Source organism: Nilaparvata lugens, chromosome 3 (assembly GCF_014356525.2).
Source record: "Nilaparvata lugens isolate BPH chromosome 3, ASM1435652v1, whole genome shotgun sequence".
In the NCBI taxonomy this organism is placed as follows: domain Eukaryota; kingdom Metazoa; phylum Arthropoda; class Insecta; order Hemiptera; family Delphacidae; genus Nilaparvata; species Nilaparvata lugens.
Window position 1 is genome coordinate 82,722,191 of NC_052506.1, and position 14,158 is coordinate 82,736,348.

General features: G+C 35.5%; 1 protein-coding gene across 15 annotated transcripts in view; it reads right to left on the reverse strand.

Moving 5' to 3' along the window:
- The window catches only part of LOC111043296 (serine/threonine-protein kinase MARK2), a 284,820-nt gene that overhangs the window by 114,730 nt on the left and 155,932 nt on the right, over nt 1-14,158 (reverse strand). The gene's annotated exons all lie outside the window — the stretch shown is intronic.

Below are 14,158 nucleotides of genomic sequence, written 5' to 3' on the forward strand. Positions count from 1 at the left end.
AATAGAATCATTAGTTTACTTAAACAAATAAAAAAACTGCGAACGATACCAAAGGCTACAGAAAAAAAGTAAATTCGTATGGCTTTTGTTGGTGGGGAATCCCTTGCGGGAAGGTCTCACCGCCTGATATTATTTATTTATTTTTTGATACAATTACAAATCATATGAATATGATCGGGATAGAACAACAGGATTAGACCAAAACTATTCTGTTCCCAAATTTTGATAAATAATAAAATGTCCGAAAAAATAGGTTATGTTCTTATTCAAGCCGTCAATGGGCCTTACGACTGTCATACTTCAGCCGGGACCGATAAATTAACGTGCCCATCCGATAACACGGGAAAGTGAAGAAGAGGAAGAATGTATCAGAGTAGAGATATAAGAGAGGAATTTTAGTATGAGATCAGGATGTATGATTTAATAAAGATGTGGATAAGAAAATGGAATGCCACTATTGCTGCCCTAGAAAAGGAAATTAAAAAGATTGACTATGTAATGTAGCACAATGTGAAAGAAAAATATTAATAGCACAGAATGGCAGAATGCAATCGCTGCTCTGGAGAAGAAAAAACAGAATTGAGTTTTCAATGGAGGACAATGTGAGAGATGAAGAAAAACAGAGTGAAAGAGAGAGATAGCTGACAAACTTGTTCACAAGCTACAATTTTCTCAACAATCTCCGTCTTTGTTGTTGCAATCGGTTCTCATGACTGACTATTCTTTCTCCAACAAATTGCCAAAAGGTTGATTCTAGAGCAGTCGCAAGAATAATGTCATTAGGTAGCTGTAAAACCAACTCAACCCGTTATACAATGGAATAATTTGATCAAGTACAGAAGTAGCATGATTGTGTCTGTCATTGGAACCAAGAAGCTCAGGCATTGAATTATTCCAACTAATAAACATGAAATCCCTAAACACACGCATCGATTTTTGTTCGTACGATATTTTGCTGTCTTTATGAATTCTATCAGATTAAAAAGAACTTATCAAACATCATCTGTTTAATCTAATAGAATTTATGAGGACGGCAAACAATCGTAGGAACAAAAATCGATGTGTGTGTTTAGCTAGCCTTACTTGCTCAAGTTGTAGAACTATCTACTACAGCAATTGTTCCTGAGAAAAGAAATAGGTTTTCAATGCCGAACGAATATTTTTTAGTATAACCTTCAACCGCCTGTTATTCAAAAATTCAGAATCGAATTCATTATTCCTTTGGGTCAAAATATAGTTGAACGACGAAGGTAGATTGAGAAGGTAGCTGAGAGTGTTTAAGCCTTTTAAGGCTGTGCAAAGGCTAAAAATAAACTTTCTACTCGTGATATTTTTCAAAGTTTTTCGATTTGTATATCATCAAGCTATAAAAATGAAAATGATTTCTCAGGAAAACATTTTTTTCGATCATTACTTTTTGAGATATGAGCGCCTGAAATTTGAATTTTTCGGATAGAACATTTCAAATTCGGTAAGATATAAATCCATGAGATTTAGAGGATGGATTCTTAATTGTATTGTTGATCTAGTAAAACAAAAATTTTCTGATAATATGAATTTTTGAAAAAGTTATTCAATTTACCAAAAATAACTCAACTAAAAGTTATTTTTAGTAAAATGAATAACTATCTTAAAAATAAGTATTTTCAAAAATTCTTGTTTTACTAGATATCAACAATACCATGAAGAATCATCAATTTGAGATGTTCTGTCCCAAAAATTTAAACTTTAGGCGCTCATATATCAAAAAGTAATGATCAGAAAAAATGTTTTCCTGAGAAAACTTTTTCATTTTGATAGCTTGATGATATACAAATCGAAAAACTTTGAAAAATATCACCAGTAGAAAGTTTATTCTTAGCCTTTGCACAGCCTTAAAATGCATGTAACTGCATCCTTCTGAATCCCTTCACCTCTTCTAAAATTTCCTTTACCCTTAAATACATCACTATTTTATAATTTCCAACCCTCTCATCTACCTTTTCTGATACACTCCACTAGATTTGACTCATAGTCTACACCTTTATTGGCATCAAGTCCTTCATTTTTAACAAATAATACATAAATCATGAATTCATAATTCTCATGTTCAGCTGTTCTTTTAGAATATTAAGTTTGTTTTTTGGTTCTGCATAATTATTTCTTTAATATGTGAGTATTTACTATTTTAGTTATAATAATGTGAAATATTTCTTCTATGTTCGGTTTTGAAGCATCTAAATTTGAAAATCTACGTTGTGAAAATAATTAAGGACTGAAAGTTTTGTGAAGTGAACAACTACCGTACAAGACAACCTATTTCGGACTATGTGTAACCATCTCTAAATTTGGAAGAGGAATAGCACAAGGTTATCTTATTTTTTCTCTCCCTATCATTTTGATGATGTACTTATTGTATGAATCAATAAAGAATAATTATAGCATAAATAATGTAAACCGATAATGCGATATCCACCAACTGACTATCAAGATTCTAGACATTCTCCCCTTCCAATGGTTCCCCTCAAATCAGTTCCGGATAATGCAAATACAGTAACTAATCGATGATTTCATCATCCCTGATTATACAACGCAGCCTCAAGGGGGAAATAAACAATTCACACAATCCAGAGCCGACAAGATGCTGCCAGAGGCCTGTAACTGTAACAACACAAATCTGATCCGAAAGCCAAATTAATTATTCAGACAACCAGCGACTGGTGCTTATCGATCCCAATTCAGTAGGCACATGCCGAGAGTATATAATATATTCTATACTTTCTGGGCACATGGCGCCCCCCCCCCCCTGACCAACACCCAAATCAGTCACTGTCCCCCCCCCGACCCCCCAAAACGAGGAGACTGACGGGAGGAGACAACGCCTAACCAGATGAGTAAGTGAAACGGAACGTGGAAGTGAATAGTTTACACGAGCCGAGAGGAGGAACAAGTTTCTCAAGAGCCCTTAGTGGTGGCGCTTGTCGTCCTATTTCCGTTCCATCTACCCTTCTCGGCGACCTGAATGCAAACGAGAGATAACGATTGGTCTTTGAACAGACCAGGCTCCAGTTAGCATCATCATCATCATCATCTGAACACCACTACAACTACAAACAACAACAAATGCGCCACGCATTTGATGAAAGCAAGATCAAACACACACACGCACACACACCAGACATGAGTTCGTTTGCATAGGCCCCTTTTCTCATCCTCGCATAGGACCATCCTTTTCTACGGCAGCATTGTTGAAGTTGGCCGCCCGCATAAATACAGAGAAGTAGTTGGGACAACTAGAGACACAGACGTTCACAATGGTGGAGATAGCTGTGCAAATATACTGTCCAGTCAGATGCTTCCTTCCCATGGGCACGATTAACTTCAACCTACCTCCACACAGTAGAAAATCTATTCTAGAGGATGGTGCACAAATATGGAGCCTACCTACGTAGAGTTGACGAGGTCGCCTCATTCCAACTCCGGCACAGCCTGCCTGCCTATTGAAACCTCTACCACAGAGTCAACTAACCTACCCAAAATGACTGGCATTTAGAATTCCGCCATTCACTCAGAAGCGTGGTTGAATTCATTCGATTCCGTGGTTAGAAGTGATCAGGGCTGCCCACAGCATGTTTTGATGTCGCTAAATTTTGAGGGGGATTTTTAGTAAAAACTAGGGAAAGTGGATGGGGAACTTTTTCAATATACAGTTTTTAACTAACTATCCAAGAATTAAGTACCTAAATAGATGCCAAATTTTGGGGGGGATTTTGCGACATGGACCTTGGGGGGATGGGCACCCCTGGAAGTGATAGTCGATTGTATGTGAATGTGAAGATTCAATATTCATACGTAAATGTTTCCCAATATTGGCGATGATAGTGGATGAATGTAAGCTGATAAATCAGTGACTCAATAAATTAACAATATTTGAGAATTTGTTGATATAGTTTAGCTCATTTCAAGCATTGTCATGCTTCCAAATGGAGTACATGAATCTACAAACAGTTAACATGTGGCAAATAATGGCTTTCAATCATTTGAATATGCATTAAAAGAAAAAAATATTAAAAATGAAACGAGACTGAAGTTTTATAATACTATTGCAGTTCCGATTCTCCTATATGGAAGTGAAAATTGGATTCACACACGGAGAATGGACAGTCGAATTCAAGCTGCAGAAATTAGATTTCTAAGGAGTGTATTTGCCTGCACTAATGTTGATAGAATCAGAAATACTGATATGAGGCAGGTTTTATCAGTTGCTCTTCTGCATGAAATAATAATATAAAATAGACGCAACTGGTGCAGTCATTTAGATAGAATGCCACTTGGAAGAATGCCCCTTGAAGTGCAAAACTATAGGCCTACTGGAAAGAGAGATGTAGGGAGGCCAAGAAAGAGATTGGTACCGGAACAGGTTAATAAATAAACCTAATCCCTGTAGTGGAGATGATGATCATGATGATGATGATGATGATGAAGAAAAAATAATATGTGAGGTGTTTATAATAATATGTGACACAAATTTATTTATTTATTTATTTATTAGAACAGTCACAAACACGATATTTGGAAAGGGAAACATGCAATTGCCCAAAACTTCTTCAATTCCTTGATTTTGGCACATAAATAGTCAAAAGTGAGGTTAAGTTTAAAAATTTCTGTTTTCACCAAAGATTAACACTCAGAGAATACGTATTCGAGATATTACTGATGAATTTTGAATTTCGAAGGGTTGATAAGAGCCGGAAATAACACTAAACAATCCGAAAGTTTCAATAATATTGAAATAAACTTGAAAATTTTGAGCAGAAAAATTAAAACTACTATCACTGCAACTATCAGCTATTACTGCAATATTACTACTACTATTACTGCAAATATTCAACAGTACAATATTGACAAAGATAGGAAATGACTACAGTATTATGTTAAAGCATTTTAAATTGACTACACCAAAAATGATATACTATATCAGTTCGATAATAATTAAGAATAATAAATTCTTCTATGTAGAAGAAAAAGTAATAAATTATGCTTCAGTTGTTCCATTTGCTTTATGCTTTTTCATTTGTAATTTTCACCAAGTTTTTTTTGATAATACGAAGAAAGCGATTCCATTGAAGACCAGACACTTTTGAATGAGTTTCTTCTTATTAAAATGTCTCCCGATATAAATAATAAAGGTAAATACAGAAGTGAAAAGTAGGGATATTCCGGTGCGAATAAAATGTTCACAGAGTGACGGAGATTGTACAAAGAGAGCTGGATACAAATAAAAGAAGCGAACAAACGTGGAAAAAGATGAACTATCTATCATCAAAGGCATTTTCCGGAACGTAGCAGCATTTCTGTAACAATTTTCCATCTCGGGATGAGAGAAAAACACTAACACGAGTAGGCGTCTCTTTTTTTCGTGCTTGGCGTTCTTCTTTCCTGCGCCAGAATAATTCAAGGGCCGCCGTTACAAAGGCTTTCGAGTTTCCCGCGTCGGTGGAGAGAATTTTCCATTCTTTGCGACACGATGTCGCTGCCAAGATGCTCTCAAATAATTCAGCAGAGACAGTTAGCAATCTTCTTCTTACGTTGATGACCCCATCTAATCGAGCACACAAACTCAGATACATCTCACTTTGTTTATTCAACGGAATCACCTAAGTTCTCAATGAGACTAATAGCTAGAGGATTTGTAAACATCCAGAGTGAATGAATCAACATTATCGTTTTTCGGATAATTGAAAGGAGTGTGCATTTCAAGTTTTCCAAGCTCTCTTAACAGATAAAGCCGTATTGAATCAATTAGACTCCATCGGAACCTCACAATATTCCTGTCAAAGTAAACTCACAATTTCAAAACAGAGAACAGACTTCATTACGTTTCAATATGCTCCGAATTAGAACTATTCTCGATAGAAAAGAAAAAGTTTAATTTAGTAATTCAATTCTCCAATGTTGTTTTCCATCACGAACTGCATATTACTAAATCACTTTTTTACTATTAGAAAGAACGACTAGCAGACAGATTTTCTCACTTATATTTTCTATGTTTCCTCATCCATATTCTCTATAAACAATTCCATTCCACTTCAGCAATTATTATTCAACGAAAATCCTAAATAAATTCTGTAAATCACCCCGAAAAATTTGCTACTGCAGACATTAACAACAGGGTTAACAGCTAGATGGAAATTCGATGAGAACTACTATCCAAAAATTATTTGCCAGCCCGGGAATCGAACCCGGTACCTCCCAATTGCCAGTCAGGAATGCTTACCCTTACACCAAACTGACAATCTCTGGATAATCATTCCTGACTGGCAATTGGGAGGTACCGGGTTCGATTCCCGGGCTGGCAAATAATTTTTGGATAGTAGTTCTCATCGAATTTACATCTAGCTGTTAACACTGTTGTCAATGTCTGCAGTAGCAGAAGTATTCGGGGTGATTTACAGCATTTATTTGGGATTTTCGTTAAATAATAATTATATATTAATTAGCATTTGAATAAATGCATTCACTATTCAATTCCATTCCACTACTGCAACTACAGAGTCACAAATTTCGATGAATCATCGTTCTTGAATTTTTCTTTTTGATTCATAAATTTACTTGATCTAGTAAATTACTGAATCACTTTTCTGCTATTAAAAAGAACGACTATCAGTCAGATTTTTTCAATAAATGAATTTATACACCAACTGTGACAACAAGATCTTTCGGCAGGTTGTCAGACAACCATGATGGCGTATCTGTCGAAAGATCTCGTCGTCACAGTAAGTGAATAAATTCATTTATTGGAAAAATCTGACTGATAGTCGTTCTTTTCAATAGCAGAAAAGTGATTCAGTAATTTACAAGATCAAGTGAATTTATGAATCAAAAAGAAAAATTAGGGAACCATAAGTGTTTATGGAGGAGGAAACATAGAAAATATAAGTGAGAAAACCTGACTGACAGTCGTTCTTTTCAATAGCAGAAAAGTGATTCAGTAATTTACTAAATCAAGTACATTTATGAATCAAAAATAAAAATTCAAGAACGATTGAGATGATTCATCGAAAATTGTGACTCTGTATATTTGCAATAGTGGAAAAGGAGAATTTGTGAAGAATATGGAGGAGGAAACATAGAGTGTGATCTGAATGTAGAAGAGAGGCGAGTGTCAGTATGATCAGCGCAAATAAATGATCAGCTAAACTGTATTCCCCAGTTTAGTGTACTTAGAACCGTTTGCACAGTGTAAGTTTAAGCTAAAGCTTAAACCAAATCTGGATTTTTTATGGTTTAAATTAAAATTCCGTTTGCGCAGTATCAGTTTAAACTCTGTATTGAGTTTAAACTCTGAGAAAGTTTAAACCTCCAAAACAGGAGGTTTAAACCAAATAATTTGTATCAACTAGACATCTGTAAGATTTGATGGGGAAACAGCTAATAGTAAATCATTTTTCGACGGTTGTTTTTAATGCTTCTGTAGAGGATAATAATTATTTGGGTTATAGTGAATCATTATTTGAATGTAGAAATAATTATGATGAAGGAATTGATAGAAGTTTTTAATGCGATTGATAAAGATCACTGCGAAGAAATTTTGGAACTGAGAAAAATTGGGCAAAAAACGAATCTTTTAAATTTCTGGGATGATTGAGAATTTTTTTAACGGTTTTGCTTGAGTAAAGCAAGTGCCAATTTAGTATTTGATTAAATAAACCACTTGATAGAAAATAAGACAATTTTTATCAGCGGTCTTTGATTAGAAAACATGTTTTAATAACACATACCGGTAACTGAGATATTTTGCTTTTGAGAGATTTCTAATAAACAAGGAAGACCGTAGTAGATTTAAGTAGATGTTCATAACAAAATAAGGTTTTTATCTTACATTGTAGAATATATTTTTTGGTGCCAACTAAATATAAGTTTGTATCTAATAGTAATATAGCATTTCATCATTTCTTGAAGAATTTCTTGATCGCTTTTCACTTCTATTACCGTACAGCTTACAGCTCTGTGGATTTTGAACAAGGAAATAGTAGCTACATAACCTCAATTTACTGATGTTTTGTAAACAAATAACAAAAATTCCTGTAAAAATCAGCCTTCCTGATATTAGAAACGATGACATTCTATTACCAACTTAACGCTAAACTAGTTTAACTTGAACTGGATTAGTAAATGCACTGAGAAAACCGATTCAAGTTTAAACTTTCAGATCAACTTAAACTGGATTAACTTAATCGAGTTTAGCAATCTATACTGTGCAAAAGGCCCTTAGTATCATCAGTTCGTGGAGATTGTTTCGTAATCTCAAGTACCTATTTCGACCAGTCTTTGGGATACTGAAATATATGGGAATTTGAGCCATTCAGTACGCCAAGTTTTCGTTGCAGTCAGCTACACCGTTGCACTCTAGTTAGGGGTTAGTGAGAATGGGTGAGGGAGAAGTTTAAGATGGATTGCTTTTTTAAATCCATTACGAACTGCTATCAAGGTTTTACACTGAAATGACGACTTGCAGACTATACTTCTAATTGTAGGTCAGAGGTTGGGTTTTTGCTTTTACATGACAATATGCTGGTATTATTATTATAAAGAATGTTTTAATAATTTTAAATTAAATAAAATAATACTATATCAACTGGACTTTCTTAACCTTAACGTTCTAAAGTTGACTACCCGGGCTTGATCAACCGAATTTCACCAGATAACTCTGATTTGTACACTTCTGTCAATCGCCATTTTGCAGAGAAGCCGGCCAATAGTAGAACGAGTTTCATGAAACGATCGTGGCGAACGCATAAAAGTAATAAATAATTTAGAGGCGGCGAGAATTGGACCCTGAATAAATAAGGTGACCATGGCTCCAACACAACGCTAGCAAACCATTGACAATGCAACGCCACCCCCGCAACAGATGCCTAGTGAGGTTCACGTTAGAATGGCAGTGGAGAAAGATTGAAAAACAGCGCTGCCGATTCTCTGCCTCGCCACTGCCTTCTTTAGACGATAGCTGATACCGGTATATGTGATGTGATATGAATTACTATTCATACTTGTTGGAGTGGCCGTAGTCGAGTGGATCAGATGCTGGCTTTATGATTCAGAGGCCCGGGTTCAAATCCCGGCCCGGGCAAGATATTTATCTCGGGCCACTCCCGTGTTTCGGATGGACACGTTAAGCCGTCGGTCCCGGCTGCCTAAAAAGCAGTCGTTAGGTCATGTCAGAGGCCCTGAAATTGATCAGTTGCGACCTGAAAACTCCGACATCAGACCTGAGCCAGCCAGGTCACACGATATTATTATTATTATTATTCATACTTGTTTAAAATAATCAATCATATTCATTCGTCAAGGTAGTGTAACCTTTTATTATACTATAATTTAAACAGATGGCCGATTCTCTGCTTTGCCACTGCCTTCTATAGAGGATAACTGATATCGGTATATTGAATGAAAAAGACTAAGAAATTGTCAAAAAACCACAGATTTATTGATACTTAGAAAGACCGGTTTCGGTTATTACACCATTGTCAATCTCTGATAAACTCAGGAGTCTAAACCGGTCTTTCTAAGTATCAATAAATCTATGGTTTTGGACAATTTCTTAGTCTTTTTCATTCAATATGAATAATTACCCCAATATCAACTTCTCAACTACACAAAAAAAGATATCGGTATACCTGATGTAATATATTAACTGTTCATTCTTGTTTAAAATAATCAATCATATTCGCCAGGAAAATACATTTTCCAATGATTAAAACATGAATTTTCATAATTAAGATCACTATTTTGTTAATTAAGTATATTTCTACATAGTTAAAAAACGATCTGGCGACGTTGCGGAGCTAGAAAAGGATATCGCTATTTGCTTTGTTGCTATCCTTGTCTATCATTCGACAAAGCAGAAAGCATTATCCATTTGTACCTCCGCAACATAGCCACATCGTGTTTCAACAATGTAGAAATACAATAATTAATATTAACAAAATATGAGAATTCATTCCTTAAGCATTAAGAATTACTTTTTCTTGACGAATAAAAAAATTTATCATTTTGAACAAAAATGTACAGTTGATATTACATCAGATATTCCGGTATCAGCTATCCTCTATAGAAAACAGTGGCAAGGCAGAGAATCTGCAACGCTGTTCTCCTATCTTTCTCCACTGCCATTATAATGTGTATTTCACTATAACATCTGTTGCTATATCAGCTATCTATAGCATTACATTTCCTTGACGAATAAAGAATAATTTATCCATTTGAACAAGAATGAACAATTGATATTACATCAGATATACCGGGGATATCAGCTATCCTCTATACAAGGCAGTGGCAAGGCAGAGAAACTGCAACACTGTTCCCCTATCTTTCTCCACTGCCATCATAACGTGTACCTCACTAAAGCATGTGTTTCTATATCAGCTATCCTTTATAGAAGGCAGTGACAAGGCAGAGAATCGGCAACGCAGTTCTGCTACATTTCTCCATTGCCATTATAACGTGGGCCTCATCGTAGTGTTAGGTTAAGTAAGTTTCAAGAGACGGGAAACAGTAATCTAGATGATGAACAGACAAGTTGCAAGTTGCGCACAAACTAAGTCGTGCCCAGACCATTCAATTATGGCAAGTGCATAAGACACTGAAGGCACAGCACGATCCGCAAAGGGCCACGATTCGCAAGGGATCACGATTCGCAACCCGGTAACCCAGTCAGATTCACTATACACAGTAAGCATTGGCCGAACGGGAAGCATTGGAATGCTAGACTAGATGGGGTACGTGCTACCAGTCACTCTGCCATTATTCATCCATTACTTGGCCACACAACAATAATTCACCATTCCTTAACCTACTACTACACACACACACACACACACACACACACACACACATACACTTCTTTCATCAAGATTTATGTCCCACATGCACCACCGACTTGGTTCGGATCCCATCTTAATTACTTAATGACATTAATACACCACTTTACGACTCTTAGGCCTCCCATACACTTTTCGATCGGTCTTAAGGCCCGGACTCTTCATTCCGGGTCTTAAGGCCGATCGAAACGTGTATGGTGTGGCCTCAAGACGAAAAGTGATCTCAAGGCCGGATTTCGGCCACACTGGAATCAAGTGAGGTCGGCCTCAAGACAGATTAATTTTAATTGCTCTTGAGACGGATCTGAACGTGAATGGGGAAACCTGGTTTCGTCTTGAGGCCAAAACACCCGCTCTTCCCCCTCTGCCATATTTTCTACCCTCGGTCAACACGTTTTGCACGTATTATGGATAGCAAAATCATTCTTAAAATCGATTTCTTGAAAAATTTCATATTATAATATTCCTATTATCATAGTTGTAGTTGATCAAATGAAATGAGATAAAAATTAGATTTCGTATTTTCTTCTCTGTTCAAATATGGTAATAATGATATGATCAACCAAGATAATAGAAATATTACTGTGTAATACCTGTCTAGTCCTGTCCTAGTAGTGCTAAAAAAGTTTCAGGGTTGAAGGATTGAAGGAAATTCAACTTTTATGATAAAATTGATAACATCGCGAAGATTTGTTTTTCTTTTGAATATAACTTCTCCCAGAATCATGGGGCATTGTAATGTGTAACAATTTTATATCAAATTAACGGAGATAATGTCTCCTTTCTATTGGTGTCTGGATGATTTTTATACGACCCATAATAATTTTTTAATTAATGGTTATGTTCGTCAACGCAATGTTGCAGTCAATTTTTCATGCGGCGTTATTGCTTTCCTCATCACAGAGTCTTGTTTTGAAATTAACGGGGTGACCATTCTCAATAATTCCAAATAAGTTGGCTCATCCATTCTTAGATAGTTTTTCAAATCTTTTGGATGACATTGCAACTCTGTCAATAAATTTACGTGGGTGATCTTCGTCCTCTGAAGCCATGACTTCGCCCACATGCTCCTTTTCCGTTTTTTTCTTTTGGACACTGCACATATTATAACAGCAATTGCTTGTAGGTCCTCAATAGATGACATGTCGTCTTGAACTGAACTTACTATCACAGAATGTATTGCACTAAAATTGCACTAAAATATTTCACAAATCTGCACAAACGCCCACCTTCCAATAGAGCTACCGTGCTACTGGATACGGTACTGGATACGCAACGGCCCCAAGACCGATCGGTACGTGAGTGGGGAGACCGCCATTGAGGCCCGGTCTTAAGACCGATCGAAACGAGTCCGGGCCTTAAGACCGATCGAAACGTGTATGGTAGGCCTTACAACAGGAAACACGAAATCTGATGACCATATCGTTCAGGCATGGAGTATGGCAGTAATATTCCATATCTTCTAAAAATGTATGTATTCAGGGTTACTTATTTTTCATTTATAAAATAAAAAATGTGTTTTTGATCTGTTATTTTATATTGAAAACTCAAAAAGGGAGTATGGGAATAATATTCCATATCTTCTTAAAATGTTTGTGTTCAGGACTACTTATTTTTATTTATAAGATAACAAATGAAGGGGTTATAATACAAGGGGTCCAAGTGACATATTATTAGTTTCGAGAAAATTGAGCCTAAAGTTTACTTACATTAATTAATTCATCATTCATGAAATGAATACAGAGATGATATTCACCCATTCCTATAACTATTCAGTATACTTTTACCAAATCAAACGTACAGTTTCATGTTTCAAATCGCTCTCCTTTCTCAATTATCAGCTGAATAGTGATAAGAATTATCACTTGTACGCCTTGTTTACCAAACAAAACTCTATTGTCTAGCTACACATAAATCTATCAAATGTATCAACAATTGAACAATGATTAATGACCTCTTTGCAATATTATCTGATTCGCTATTTGTTTCTTGAGGTATCTTTTGCTTGGTGACATGGCTTAATCAAGGTTAAATTTAATCTGATGGATACGAGCAACCGTTGCCCTGTAAACAAGGGATCCAAGTCACTTGGACCCCTTGTTTAATCAAATGAATAGCTGTTTGAAAATGTAGTTTAAAAATTTTACGCATATGGAAAATGAAAGTTGAAAACTGATTTAATTGAATTCGGTAATGAATTGAGCCAAATTGTGAAAATATTTTGACTTTGTAAAAGCAACTATAATATTGTTGAGTGTGCTTATTATGTGAAACTACTTGAATACGACAAAAATGCAAAACTTGATTTAGTGGACGAGGATATCAAGACAGTGAGAAATTTTCATCAATCAGTACGAAAGGCAGAAATATTGGCCCATGAGTAGAGGAGAGGGGGAACCTATTCCTACTTGCTAAACAGACCTTGGTACCAACCATATCTCTCGATTCTTCTTATCAAACACAAATTAGGCAATGGCTTTACAAATTGTTGATCGTTCAAAGTACGAAAGTGACAAATTTCTATTATGACTATTCCAAAATAAACAACTAATGTGTTGAAATTTGCAACTTTCAATTCAACAGCAGGCATTGAAGTATTATATTGACTGGGTTCATACAATCTTGATGTTTACTAAATTTCAATAATTGAATTAATAAACTACCGTACTGAATATGGAACATCGACAATATTGTATTTATATTTCAATATGTAATATAAATTTTATATTGGATATTTGTATTTATATTTCGATATTCGTCGAGGAATCTTTTACTCATTCAATGGACTTTGATATAAAACAAGAATATGCATAAACTACTTACAGTTACTTGCATGGAGTATACACATTGTTCAAATCATGTTAGATCGTGTAACCAACTCACCTGAAAAAAAGAAAAAATCATTAACAAATCATATGTGAATATTTTCTATTTTCGTGATAATAATGTGGAATATTTCTTCTATGTTTAGTTTTGAAGCATCTATATTCAAAAATCTACTTTGTGAAAATAATTAAGGACTGAACATTTTCTGAAGTGAACAACTACAAGACTTAAACTATTTCGGACTATGATAGAGAAACAATAGCATAAGTAGATATCCCGTGGTATAGGGCCTTTATGTCGCAACTTTTACTGTTATCTCAAGCCAAAAGTCCACGTAGTTCTTTCTCGTAAAGCTTTATGACGCTGGTAGTCTCTCATATTGTGCCGTTCATATCTTACCCGGTCAAAACAGTAAAAATCGACAGTAATCGGCTTGAGATAACAGTAAAAGTTGCGACATTAATGCCCTA